The sequence below is a fragment of the Chenopodium quinoa genome, unplaced genomic scaffold, assembly GCF_001683475.1.
Source record: "Chenopodium quinoa cultivar QQ74 unplaced genomic scaffold, ASM168347v1, whole genome shotgun sequence".
Classification (NCBI taxonomy): Eukaryota; Viridiplantae; Streptophyta; class Magnoliopsida; order Caryophyllales; family Amaranthaceae; genus Chenopodium; species Chenopodium quinoa.
The window spans coordinates 5,275,345-5,287,318 of record NW_018742763.1 but is presented as its reverse complement, the minus strand read 5'-3'; the positions used below and the strand labels follow the sequence as shown (position 1 = coordinate 5,287,318).

Here is an 11,974-nt window from a genome sequence, read left to right as displayed (position 1 = left end):
AAACATAGAGTCTATTTCGGATTTTATGGCCTCTAACCATTATTCGGAATTTGGATTTGTCGTAGCTAATTTACAAGACACTATTCCCTCACCATCCAATGGTGAATAGTATGCTTGTAAGTCTTAGGTTTATTTATAACTTAATAGAAATTTATAGGATTCAATCCAAGCCTTTGGTGAATTCTATACCTGTACGGGGTAATAGGTTGAGCATTTACATTGTCTATTTGAGTCTGACCAATCTTATAAACTGCTTCTAAAGCATTTTGATTGTCAGTTTTATCAGGTTGACACTGTTGCTCGTCCTCTCGAACTTCGTCGAGTTCGATTTTCCTCCCACTTGTCATTTTGGAAAGGTGTTACTTTCCAGATTGACACCATTTGGAGCAAAAAATACTATGTTCTCAATTAGGTTGTGGAGGTAATGCCCGTAGTCTCACTTGAATACTTACAAAGAGACATGTATATTGTCTTTAGGTAAAAGTTCGTTGTGAAACAAACAGTTAGCTCCTTCTTGAGCTATCTTAGCCCTTATTAAGCCACTTAGCTCCCACTGAGTTAATGAACTCCCAATGAGCTAAGATCCCTAGACATATACTTGAAAAGATGCTAGAAACTATTTTTATCCATAACTGAATATGGTGTCCTTTCGATCCATCATCATTCGAGTCATTTCCAAATGGCATCGAGGTCTCCGTCATTAACACTATTTTATTTGTGGAGCTCATTATGAAATTTAAATTTCATAAGTTTGACATGATCACACTTGGCTCAAGCAAACATCGCTCGATCTAGCTAGACGTTGCGACATCTTGCCAAGTCGAGTCTATACTTCACTGAGCATTTGAGCTACTCAAGGTCCAGTTTGCTCACATTTGATGAATGTAGCCACATTCTTTCAAATTCTTGTGAGACGTTGAAGTAATGGAATCCTCTTTAGCTTTTGGAGTCAATTGTCTGTGCCAAACACAATAGCTCCTTTCTTTGTCAATTTCAACAAGTAAGACTAACTTGTCTTAGAACGATTCCGAATCGATCAACTATCAAGAGTCTATCTAATAGAGCCTTGAGTACGTTCTTGTTGATGTGACATTGCTAAAGAAGTTTGGAACACAAATCATGTTCATGACTTGAACTTTTGAGTTTTCATGTCAGGGAAATGTTTGTTTATAATCAAGCATTCTTGACTCATGGGTTAGACAACCATGCTATTCAAATAAAACCTTCAACTATTGCTCTTTTATTGAATGTGATTCTTTTTGTGTGTTAACGGATCGTTTTCTGATTATGGAACACAATAACCATTATTTGTTCCAGCCTTGGTTTAAAAGGACTTTAAACAAAACAAGTGACCTTACAACTGATGTAGCATTACTTGCTTCATTCTAAGCTTGTAAGTCAATAACTTAGCTTGTTTTCAACGGTTTGAGGTCACTTTCAAAGTGGAACACTCAAGTAGTATCCAATACTTGTGAAGATAACGAGTTTCTAAGTTAACCATAATAACATGAACTCATGGGTAGAAAAGGAATCTTATTCTTTTCCTTTTGTTCCTTGTTTCCTATATTTCTTATCATACACCATCTCATAACTTTAAGAACCATCTCTGTAAGTACTTTGACTTTTACACTTTGTTAGGCATAATTAAGCATCTAATGCCCCGTGAAACAAAGTTCCATCTTTTCCTTCAATTCGTTTTGAATTTCTACATCAATGAGTCCTACTCATTAGTGTATGAAGTGAAAAGATATGTTGGTTGTCAACTATTGACAATTTGAGTTTTTCTACTCAATTATTTCATGTTCATCAAAACTACCCAGTATTTTGAATACATGATATCCAACCGTCCTTTCGGACTTAAGTCATAAAAGTCAATTATGAGAGGTTGTATTTTAGAAATGCCTTTCATTCTTTGAGAACCATTCTCAAAAATTCCTTTACCAATCATTGAAAACAATATAATTTGATTTAGAATTCTACAAATATAAGTGCAAAGTATAACCATTTATCAAGTTCATAATAAGTTTGAAATTCAAAGCATACATGCAAACTTTCAATCTTATTACGCGTCTTATCCACGCATTATAAATTGTCCCTTTTAGGCGAGAATAGAACGATTCCAAGATCCCAAAAATCAGAAAGTGATTAAGCATGCTTTGGCTTGTTTTAACACTTAATATTTTAGGGTAAGCAATCCAATTGCTAATAGCTCCAAGCTACTCTGGTTCGATAAAATGTCGCATATAATGCTTCCTTGACATTTTATCGCCATTGCCACGACATCTAAGGACTCCTTACTGATATCGTTGAGCTTAACCAAGACAACTTGTATACCTAGTATACCTTACGTTCCTAGGGAAGTAGTGATGCCTCGCTTTGGCGTAGCCCATCACATACGCGCATTAGTTCGGTAAGTGTTATCTTGGAACGGCAAATTTTAGCTCAATATTTTAAGGGACCTAGGGTTTCTATGTTGGTTGATTTAAGTGAACTTAATTAATCGTTGCAACATATGAAATCCTAGACATACATCTAACATTCATATACATATATAACAATAATATACATATATATATATATATATATATATATATATATATATATATATATATATATATATATATATATATATCAACTAGCATGACCCTTGAAATCTTCAAATCTTCAAGGGTCTTCATCTTGGCTCGTCTTTATAGAAACACCGTCTTGAGACATCTATGCCAAAATAAATTAACTAGCTACTACGACTAAGATTAATCTAAAGTACAAAAATACTTAACAGTTCACATACCGTATTTAGATTTTACAAAAAATACATAACGGAACGCAGTCCGTATTTTCTATCCTAGTCGGGTCCCACTAGTTGCCATTTTCTCAAAACTTGTTTTGAAACAATCTTTCATTCACCCATTCACTATTTGTGAATGGCCCATGCATTTTATGAGATAAAACAAGTAAACATGCAAAACTAGTAACTAACTTAGGTGGTTAATCCGATTAACGCGCCTAATTAAAACTAGTCAAAGTTGTTTAATACTTTATGTATTACCAAGGTGCAATTTGTTCACGTAATTAGCTAAGCTCCCACTAAATTCCGCATCCAACTTAATTAATCCAATTAATTAAGCCGGTTGACTCAAATTTGTCAAAATCAAAATTTTGCATGAGCCGAAAAAATCGAGGTCTAACCTCGTTAAAATAATTAAATAAATTAAATCTACAAAATTTATGCAAAATACATAGCCCATGCATCGAAAACCAGCCCACACAAAACCGAGTGCCTAGCATCATGGCTGCGGCTGTGTTGTGCTTGGGGCGCAGGCAGCCTTCCTAGCAAGGCATTGCTGCGCCTGCTAGCACCAGCACGCATCATGCTCGCATGCTAGCATGCGTGCATGTGTGCTGGCACGTGTGGCTAGCATGCTGTGGCTTGCTGCCTCGCTGCCTAGCAGCACTTGCGAGCAGTGCCCAACATCCACACACCACACACAGCAGCACGCTTTGGTGCACTATGCTTACTCCCCACACAGCAGCAACACAGCGAGGTGGGAGCACCACCATGGGCACCAAGGATGCCACACATGGGCTGCGAGAGCAGCCTAGCCTTGGTGGTACTTGGGTGTCTTTTGCCTCAATTTGTGTGCTTTTGACTCGGGATTTTAATCCCAATATTCGTGTGACATAAAATTAATTCTAAATTTATTTTATAATCAATTTAGAGCAAAATAAAAATATAACAAGTCTAACTTAAATAAATTCAATATAATAGTGCACAAGCTTAAATTATTGAAGAACCATTCTTTGAATCAATTTTAGGTCTAACTTGATGCAACAAAATTGAAGGGCTACATCCATAATTAATTTAAACAAAATGCAAATTAATTATGGATTTGACGAATAGGGAGTTGGAAAAATAAATTAATCATCTAATGATAAAATTTTCCAACTTTTATACTTGTGTAAAAAAACAAGATTACATCTTCCAATATAAATATTAAACAAAATTTACTCACAAGCATTTGAACTCCAAGGATTTTAATCAACCAAATATGATAAATCCAAAATTAGTTCAATCATGGAATTCAGGGTTAAAGTTCCAATCATTTAAACATTTAAATATTAGATCTTTAACATACTAGGAACTTGAAATTACATATTCACAACAAGTATTCACATATTAGTGCAATTTATTTGCATAATTGTGAAATCAAGTTTATGTGAAAAAGAACATATCAACTTAAGCACATATTATAACTCCATAATTATGCTTAAAGGATATTTAAATTGCAGTAGATTAGGGATGCAATAATGCATTTAATCTACCCTTGATATGCTTGCATTAATCAAGGCTTAAAAGATTTAAAACTTTCGTTGAAAACGAAAAAACCCAAAAATATGGGTTTCTGGTTCGGATTTGGCTTCTAGACTGTCCTTAAAAGGGTTGAATTTGACTCAAAATGTCGATTCCACCCAAAAAAACACTATTTTTGAGCAAAAATCTGGGTTCGACACCCAAACCAGAAAAATACGAGTTTAAAATTAATTAAAACGATCTTCTAATCCAATTAGAAAAGCAAAACCATATTTTAAATCTACTTTAAAACACCTTAATTAATAAATAATTGCAATAATTAAAAGGAGCGCGGCTTTGATACCGCTGTAGGGTTTCGTAGTGATCCTCACTACGCGGAATGAAACCCCCCAAGACCCGCCCCGATAACTAAAGCAATTAAAACAAGCATAAAAATAATTAAAAGGAGAGAGAAAGAAGTTATACCCTCGATGCGTGCTTCGCTCGCAAATCAAGCTCTTACTTCGAAAGCTCGAGCGTCATTAGTGTGATCACCTCCAACGGCTCGTACCCACGAACCCGACCCGAACGGTCCAAGTCCCGAAGGTTAGTCGGGACCCGACCAATAAAAATTTGGAGTTTTACGAACTTAGAGGTTTTCTCACCTAATGGGAGATGCCTCATTGAGTTCTACTCAATTGGTATTTCCCAAACCCAAACTTGGGTATTTATAGGGAAAGGAGACTTGATTCTCCCTTCTCCCATCAATGTGGGAGAATAGCATTTTTCCACTATTTTATTTTAATCAAAACAAAATAAAAATGCAAAGGAATCAATGAGTTACAAGTGGCACATGGAGAGGAGTGGGTAAGTGAGGACCATTCCAAGAGGATAGGACTATGGCCTTGGTGCCCAAGGCAATTCCCAATCACCTTGGTCCCCACTTGCTCAAACCGGCACTCCCTTCCATATGGCTGGCTGGCTGCCTGCTAAGGCTGGCAGCTGGCGCCTTGCACCAAGGCTGGGCAGCCTGGCCAGCCGGCCAGCACACACACGCACACAGCCCGCATGCATGCATGGGCTGCCAGCCAGCACAAGGCCAACCAGCACGCAATGCATCGCTCTTGCTTGGTGCGATGTGCTGGGTGTTGTAATGCTAGGCACACGCACACATACGCACAGTGATGTATTCATTTTATATATTATTTTATCCCCGTCCCGTGATCATAGTTAGGAGTATTTTTGGCTCTTTAGAGCCAATTTTATTACTAATATGTGTTTTCTAGTGTTTTCGTAGTTGTGGTATTATTCTACAGGAAACTGCAGATTTGGGAACATTTTCCGGCACTTAGTGGAGCCACCGCGAGCATTGGAGACGAGATGCATTTCTATGATCGTATTCCGAAGCCCAGGACCGTATTTGAGGAATCAATCTGGTGATTAAGGGCTAAATGAGGAGATTTGGAGCTTGGGCAATTCGATACAAGAAGGATGACGAATTGGGCTAAGGTAATAAGGCCCAAAGGACGAAGAAGAGTAAGACCAAGCTTCCGCCCGACTGGTCAGTGCCCTCGCCCTGAGGCGCGCCCGGCCAGGCGAGAGGAGAAGACCATAGGGCGAAGGTTCGCCCGGATGCGCGCCCGACCGGGCGCGAGCAACGCACATTATAGGAAACAGGCGCGCCCGGCCGAGCGATGCCTCGCCCGACCGGGCGCGTGTTCTATGTAGGATTTTTATTTTCGTTTCTCTTTTCTTTATTGAGGATTTTAGTTTAGTATAAATACGCTTTTGTTAAGTGAGTTTAGGGGCGTCTTTGACACGGACGATTTTTCTTTCTCTCTTCCTTTCTCTCTCCTTCTTGCTTTCTCTTTCTATACTTTATCTCTCTACACACTCTTGATTTATAGAATTCATTATTTTCCTTAATTTTGGTAACGATTCTTCCCTCTTTATTTTCAATAATTTAATTGCTTTGACTTAATTATGCTTTCTTTAATTGCTTTGCTTAGCTTAATATTAAATATGTGTGAGTAGTTTAATTCTAGGGTTGTGGGGATCCATGAATAGTACGAAGGGGTAATTGTTTATTGTTAATGGTTAATGATTGATTAATTTCCTATTGATTGATTTAATGCTATGCAATTAGATTTGCGCAGATTTAATTGTATGAGTATTGCAATATTGATTCGAGATTCGAGAGATGGGAATTGATGTTTAGGCTTAGTTTCAATAGGCATGTTAATCTATTAATGGTTAGGTCGAGATTCGAGAGATGAGATTTAATGCTAGTAGATTAATTATGTGATTATAATACGTAGCGACAGCCCTTTATAATCTGGTTAATTTATGCATTGATAATTGATTTTATGTTTTACCCTGGAGTATTATTTATTGGTTAACCTATACCCTAGAGCTCTTTATTATTGGTTATTCCTTTGATTTATTTGCTTAGTTTTATTATTAGTTTAATTCACACAAACACAAATTTGGTTACTTAATAGTTTAGATTATAATCGTTGATTAGGAATAAAAGAACACTGTTTCCCTGTGGATTCGACCCTGCTTCCCAATCTGCTTTAGTTAGAGGACTTAGGAATTTCTTTTGATTGGGTGATACGACTAAATCCTGTCACACAGCCCAGCACGGTGCTGGCTGGCGCATGGTGTTGTGCGATGCTGTGCTAGCAAGGCTGCCAGCGCCTAGCACCACGCATAGCCTTGCATGCTTTGCACGCTGCTATGCGATGCTTGATGCGTGGTTGCGATGGCTTGGCCCTACTATTGCCAAGCGTGCTAGCAAGGCTGCTAGCGCCCAGCACCATGCATAGCATAGCATGATGTTATGCGATGTTGCAGGGTTGCGATGGCTTGCTACCATCATGAGCCCAGCACGCCTAGCATGCTAGGCTTGCGACGGGTTTTGCATATCCTAGCACTCACATGGCTAGGCCAATGCGAGGCTACGGCTAGTCTTGTACTTGTAACTCGATTGATTTCGCGTCTCGTCGAATTCTAAATTCGACTCAACTTACGACGCTCAGTTTCGACGCTCTAAGCTCGATATCCGACGTCTTTGTTCGTAAAACTCCGACGACTCATCATATCCTTTGGATTGATTCGTCGTCTCGGATCGGTTGTTCGCTTAGGGTTCGACCCGAAGGGTTCAGTCAAGATTAAGCTGTAATATTAATTGTACATTAATATTACTGATCGGAAGCGGCCTCCACCTAGGCATTCCGATCACTTGACCTTACTGAAGAATTAGTTTTCCGATAATTCTGAACCCTTTATCGGAATAATACACTTGTTGGAAGGACACCATTCCTTTCAGTACCATCATCCCCGATCCTACTTTCGTGGTTACGAACCATACAAAGTTAGTAATATCATGGATTATTAAAGTGGTGTAACCTTCACAGGTCAATCGTTGTTGTCTATCGTTGTCCCTTTATCGTGGTTGACTTTTAATAATCCGTGAACGGTTTACAAGTTCTTTAAAAACTTGTTGGCGGCTCCCTACTTTCCTTGTCCCTAATCATATAATGTCAATTCTCACTTCCTATGGTTGCCAAGCATATTCACAACATGCTTAAGTAGGCGCGCTTCGAATGATGCCTACACATACTTTTTCTCATTTTCATACAAAATACACACATACCTAAAAAATCATTACTTATTTTTTAACTTTTTCATACAATATTCTCTACTTTTTATTATACCCATACAACATTCTTCACTTTTGATCTTTTCCATACAATATTCCTCTATTTTTTCCATCCTCCTTAAAAATCGTACTTTTTAGAGAAATATCCCTGAAATAAAGGGACTATAGACACCTGATTATGTCTCCCCAAAAACAAAACCTAGTGATAAGTACCTTTCACGTCTTTGATTAACGAGTTCGGTAAAGAGTTGAAGAATCTAGTGAAATTCCCTTAGACCTTGACCATGTTTCTAACCTTACCTAAAGCATTTTAATCCAAAATAAATTTTTTCCTGCCCTTAAACCCAAAATCATTCATTTCGTGTCCTTCAAATCATTCATTTAGTGTCCAAATCATAAAAACGTCCAAACCATCTCATTTTGGTCCATAATCTTGGTCCTATTTTTGCTAAGTTGGATAGGGGTTGAAAAGAGCTTTCGAACGATATATTATAAGCCCAAATCCGACTTATAACGAATAACTTATGGCCAAAATATGCATTTTCTTAGCTACTTGTTTAGCTAAGCTAGCTGCGCCATTGCACCCATATATGAACATATAGTAATTAAAAAATGAACATACGTTTTTTTTTTCCCTTCTTTATATCATCTTCACTCTCTCCCTTCCTCTTTCTTATCTCTATTAATTTTCTCTCTCCTATGTTTGCTTCTCAATCTAAAGTTTTCTCTCTCCTTTTTTTTCCCCCTTTTTTATAAGTTAATTTTCTTTCTTACCTCACTTTCCTTCAATCTTTATACTTCTTCGTCCTTCTAATTCGGATATTCTCCAATTCGTCACCATTGTAGCATCTCCATCATCATCATCATCATCTTCGTCACGATCATGAAACATGAGGTGATTTTGAATTTTTTTTTTTAAAATTATAAATATGTGAATGTTGTAAAATTGTTGATTTTTATCAATTTTGCATTTGTGATTTCTAATCTATTATGTTATAGATCGATAATTATTGTCTCTATGATGAACCAAGATTAGATTTAAGGTGGGTATTTAAATTTTTAGAGTTAAAATAATTACAATCGAATTTGTGTTATGTAAATAAAAGAAATAAAAATAGAAAAATTTATGACATATAGTACTTTAAAATTGAACATTTTTTTACAAAATGAACGTTTAGTACACTAAAAATGAACATTAATGTATAAAAAATGGCTGTTGTAAAAAAAAAAAATAATGTATAAAAAATGAACATAATTTAATGATATATATTATCTTTATTTTTTGTTAATTATTATATACAATGAATTTGAACCCATATGAATATGTGAAAATCAGTTAATTTTTAATATACTAACGTTTATAATTTTTGTAAACATGTTCATTTTTTTACGTGTTATATATTTGTACTAAATGTTCATTTTATATAAATATTCATATATTATTATGAAATGTTCATTTTATTAGGTATTGTTCAGCTATTCTATGATTGTATGACAAAGTTCATTTTTACTATACAAAATGTTTATATGTTTTTTTTTTGACATGTTCATTTTTTATTACTAAATATTCATTTTTCTACGTGTTCATTTTTATTACTAAATGATCATTTTATTTTTACGTGTTCAAATTTTTTTTTTTTACTACATGCTCATTTTTAAGGTCGTATTCCATCAATTTTATGATTATATGACAATCATGTTCACTTTTAATATACTAAATAATCATTTTTTTTAACATGTTCACTTTTTAATACTAAATGTTCAATTTTTTTACGTGTTCATTTTTTTTATAACTGAATGTTCATTTTTTTTAACGTGTTCATATTTTTTACTAAATGTTCATATTATATAGGGTGTGGTGTAGCTATCCTAATTGCACCAGGGTGTAGGTAAGACTTATTACACAAAATACTAAACAAAGCCCAAACCAAGCCTACACTACAAGAAAAGGTCACATTTACGACCAACTATCATGACCATAAGTGTTTCTTGTCGCAAGTAATAAGTAGTAGCGACCAGATTATTAAACTGGTCGTAATAAACAAAAAGTACTTGCGACCAGTATGAAAACTCTTTGTAAAAATTAAAAACTCGTCGTAAAAAATTAGAATCTTGATAATTTCGCTAAAAATGAAAGCGGGATTTCTTCCTGATTTGTATTGAAATAACTTTTCACTTAAAATTTGAAGGAATATCTTTTTACATAGTATAGAACAAGTCTCAAGAGAGGAAAAATAAACAGATCCTCTTTCTCTCTCAACTCAAATGGCTCCTCCAATTATTCCTTTTCTCGGTTTCTCCTTCTACCTTTAGATCCGACGTACCACCGCTTTTCACTTGTGAAGTGGTGATGTCCGCCTCTGTCTATGTAAGTTCTCTTCAGTTAATTTGCTTAATTTTTTTATCTTCTTGGTTTCTTTGCTTTTGTTATGGATCGTTTATATTTCGTGTATTTATTTGTTTGATTAATTGATATACTGTAATTGAAATATTGAATTTTTTGTTGATTTATTGAAATGTAGAACTTGGGCTTTTCTATTCTAATTATTTTTGGGCTTTTGGTCCATTTTTCATGAGTGTTTATTTCTTTTTCTATTTAAAACAAGGTATTTCTACTATAGATCTGCTCATTTTTAAGGGCACTCGAAGCAATCCAATTTGCTCACCGAAAATCTGTCAACGTAAGCAAAATTTTGTCTTTTATTATTCTTTTTAATTTGGTTGTGGGTTAATTTTCCATTTAATTTTCTGTATTATTTCAAACTCAGTTATTTCAAAGTCTAAGCTAATTGTGTTGGGGTATAATCAGTACTGTATGTGAATTGGTCAAAATTATCATGCTTTTCGGTTAGTTCTTGCAATCATACGTAAATATGCAGGTTAATTTTTAAGGTGGGGAGAGTGTGGGATTGATTTAATTAATGAATTGGAAGTGGGTAAAATAAAAAATAGCAGAATTAGTAGTACTCATACTTGTATAAAAAAAATAGCTTAAAAGGATGATTATCAATGGAGTTTAGTTTTTATTTGGCTTTCTTTGATGATATAGTTGTTTAGGAATGTTAATACGTTAGTCTTTTACTTTCTATGTAATTTGCATTTGGGCCACATAAATATAAATTTGTATAGGTAATCATGTACAAGTGACATTACATAGCAAAAATAATTTATAATGTTTGGTCTTGGATTCTATATAAAGGTTAAAACAGAAAAGTGATTAACCTATATATATGTGTATTATAAATCGTTTTTGTATATATATAGTAGTTCATATTGATTCAATTGGATGTTTTGAGTAAAAATGGTTCAAAAATATTGCTTTATCCCCCATTTAATTTTTTGTGTAAAGTACTAATATTTCTTCTATTTAAATAAATACACACAGTAGTAGGCACTTAGAGAACAACTTTTGAAGGCTCGACAATACTCAACACGCTCATTGAGTCCTCTACTTCAAGATAGATCAATACTTTTGACATCTACTTTTAATTTTAGTTTGATGGATATATTTTAAACACTACAGTATGGATAATTGTTGTTTTTGGATGGTAAAGTATATGTACATCCTTTTTTTTTTTGGATATGTGTACTATGTTTTTTTGAGTTATATTGCCTATATATAATGCCAATGAGTAAGTTTGAAGTGATTATGAAGTGCTTTGGTGCAAAAAGTATTTGAATGTAGTATGATCTAAAATACATGTTTAGAAAAATTAACAAAAAAAAAAATGCAACAAAAGTGGATGATAAACCTGTAACAACAAATATAGTGATCTTGTTACTAATGAAAAAATAACGTGAAATCTGGTCGTAATTAGAAATTTATTCGTCATGAATATGTACCTTTAAATTGCTGGAAACAAGAATTGCGACAGGAAATCTGGTCGTGTATATACATCCAACAACGACAAGTTTTTTACCTCGTCGCAAAAAATTAATTACTACGAGTCATTCAAACCTTTCGTCAAGCTTTCGCGACCAAGCCTATAGCGACGACTGGCGACCATACGTGTTTCTCG

General features: G+C 34.9%; 1 long non-coding RNA gene across 1 annotated transcript; it reads left to right on the top strand.

Moving 5' to 3' along the window:
• Nucleotides 1–9,765: 9,765 nt before the first annotated feature.
• Nucleotides 9,766–11,609, top strand: LOC110724422. Its single transcript, XR_002511987.1, has 3 exons — nt 9,766–10,323; nt 10,562–10,636; nt 11,341–11,609. It is a non-coding gene; the product is annotated as an uncharacterized LOC110724422 (long non-coding RNA).
• The last annotated feature ends 365 nt before the right edge of the window (nt 11,610–11,974 follow it).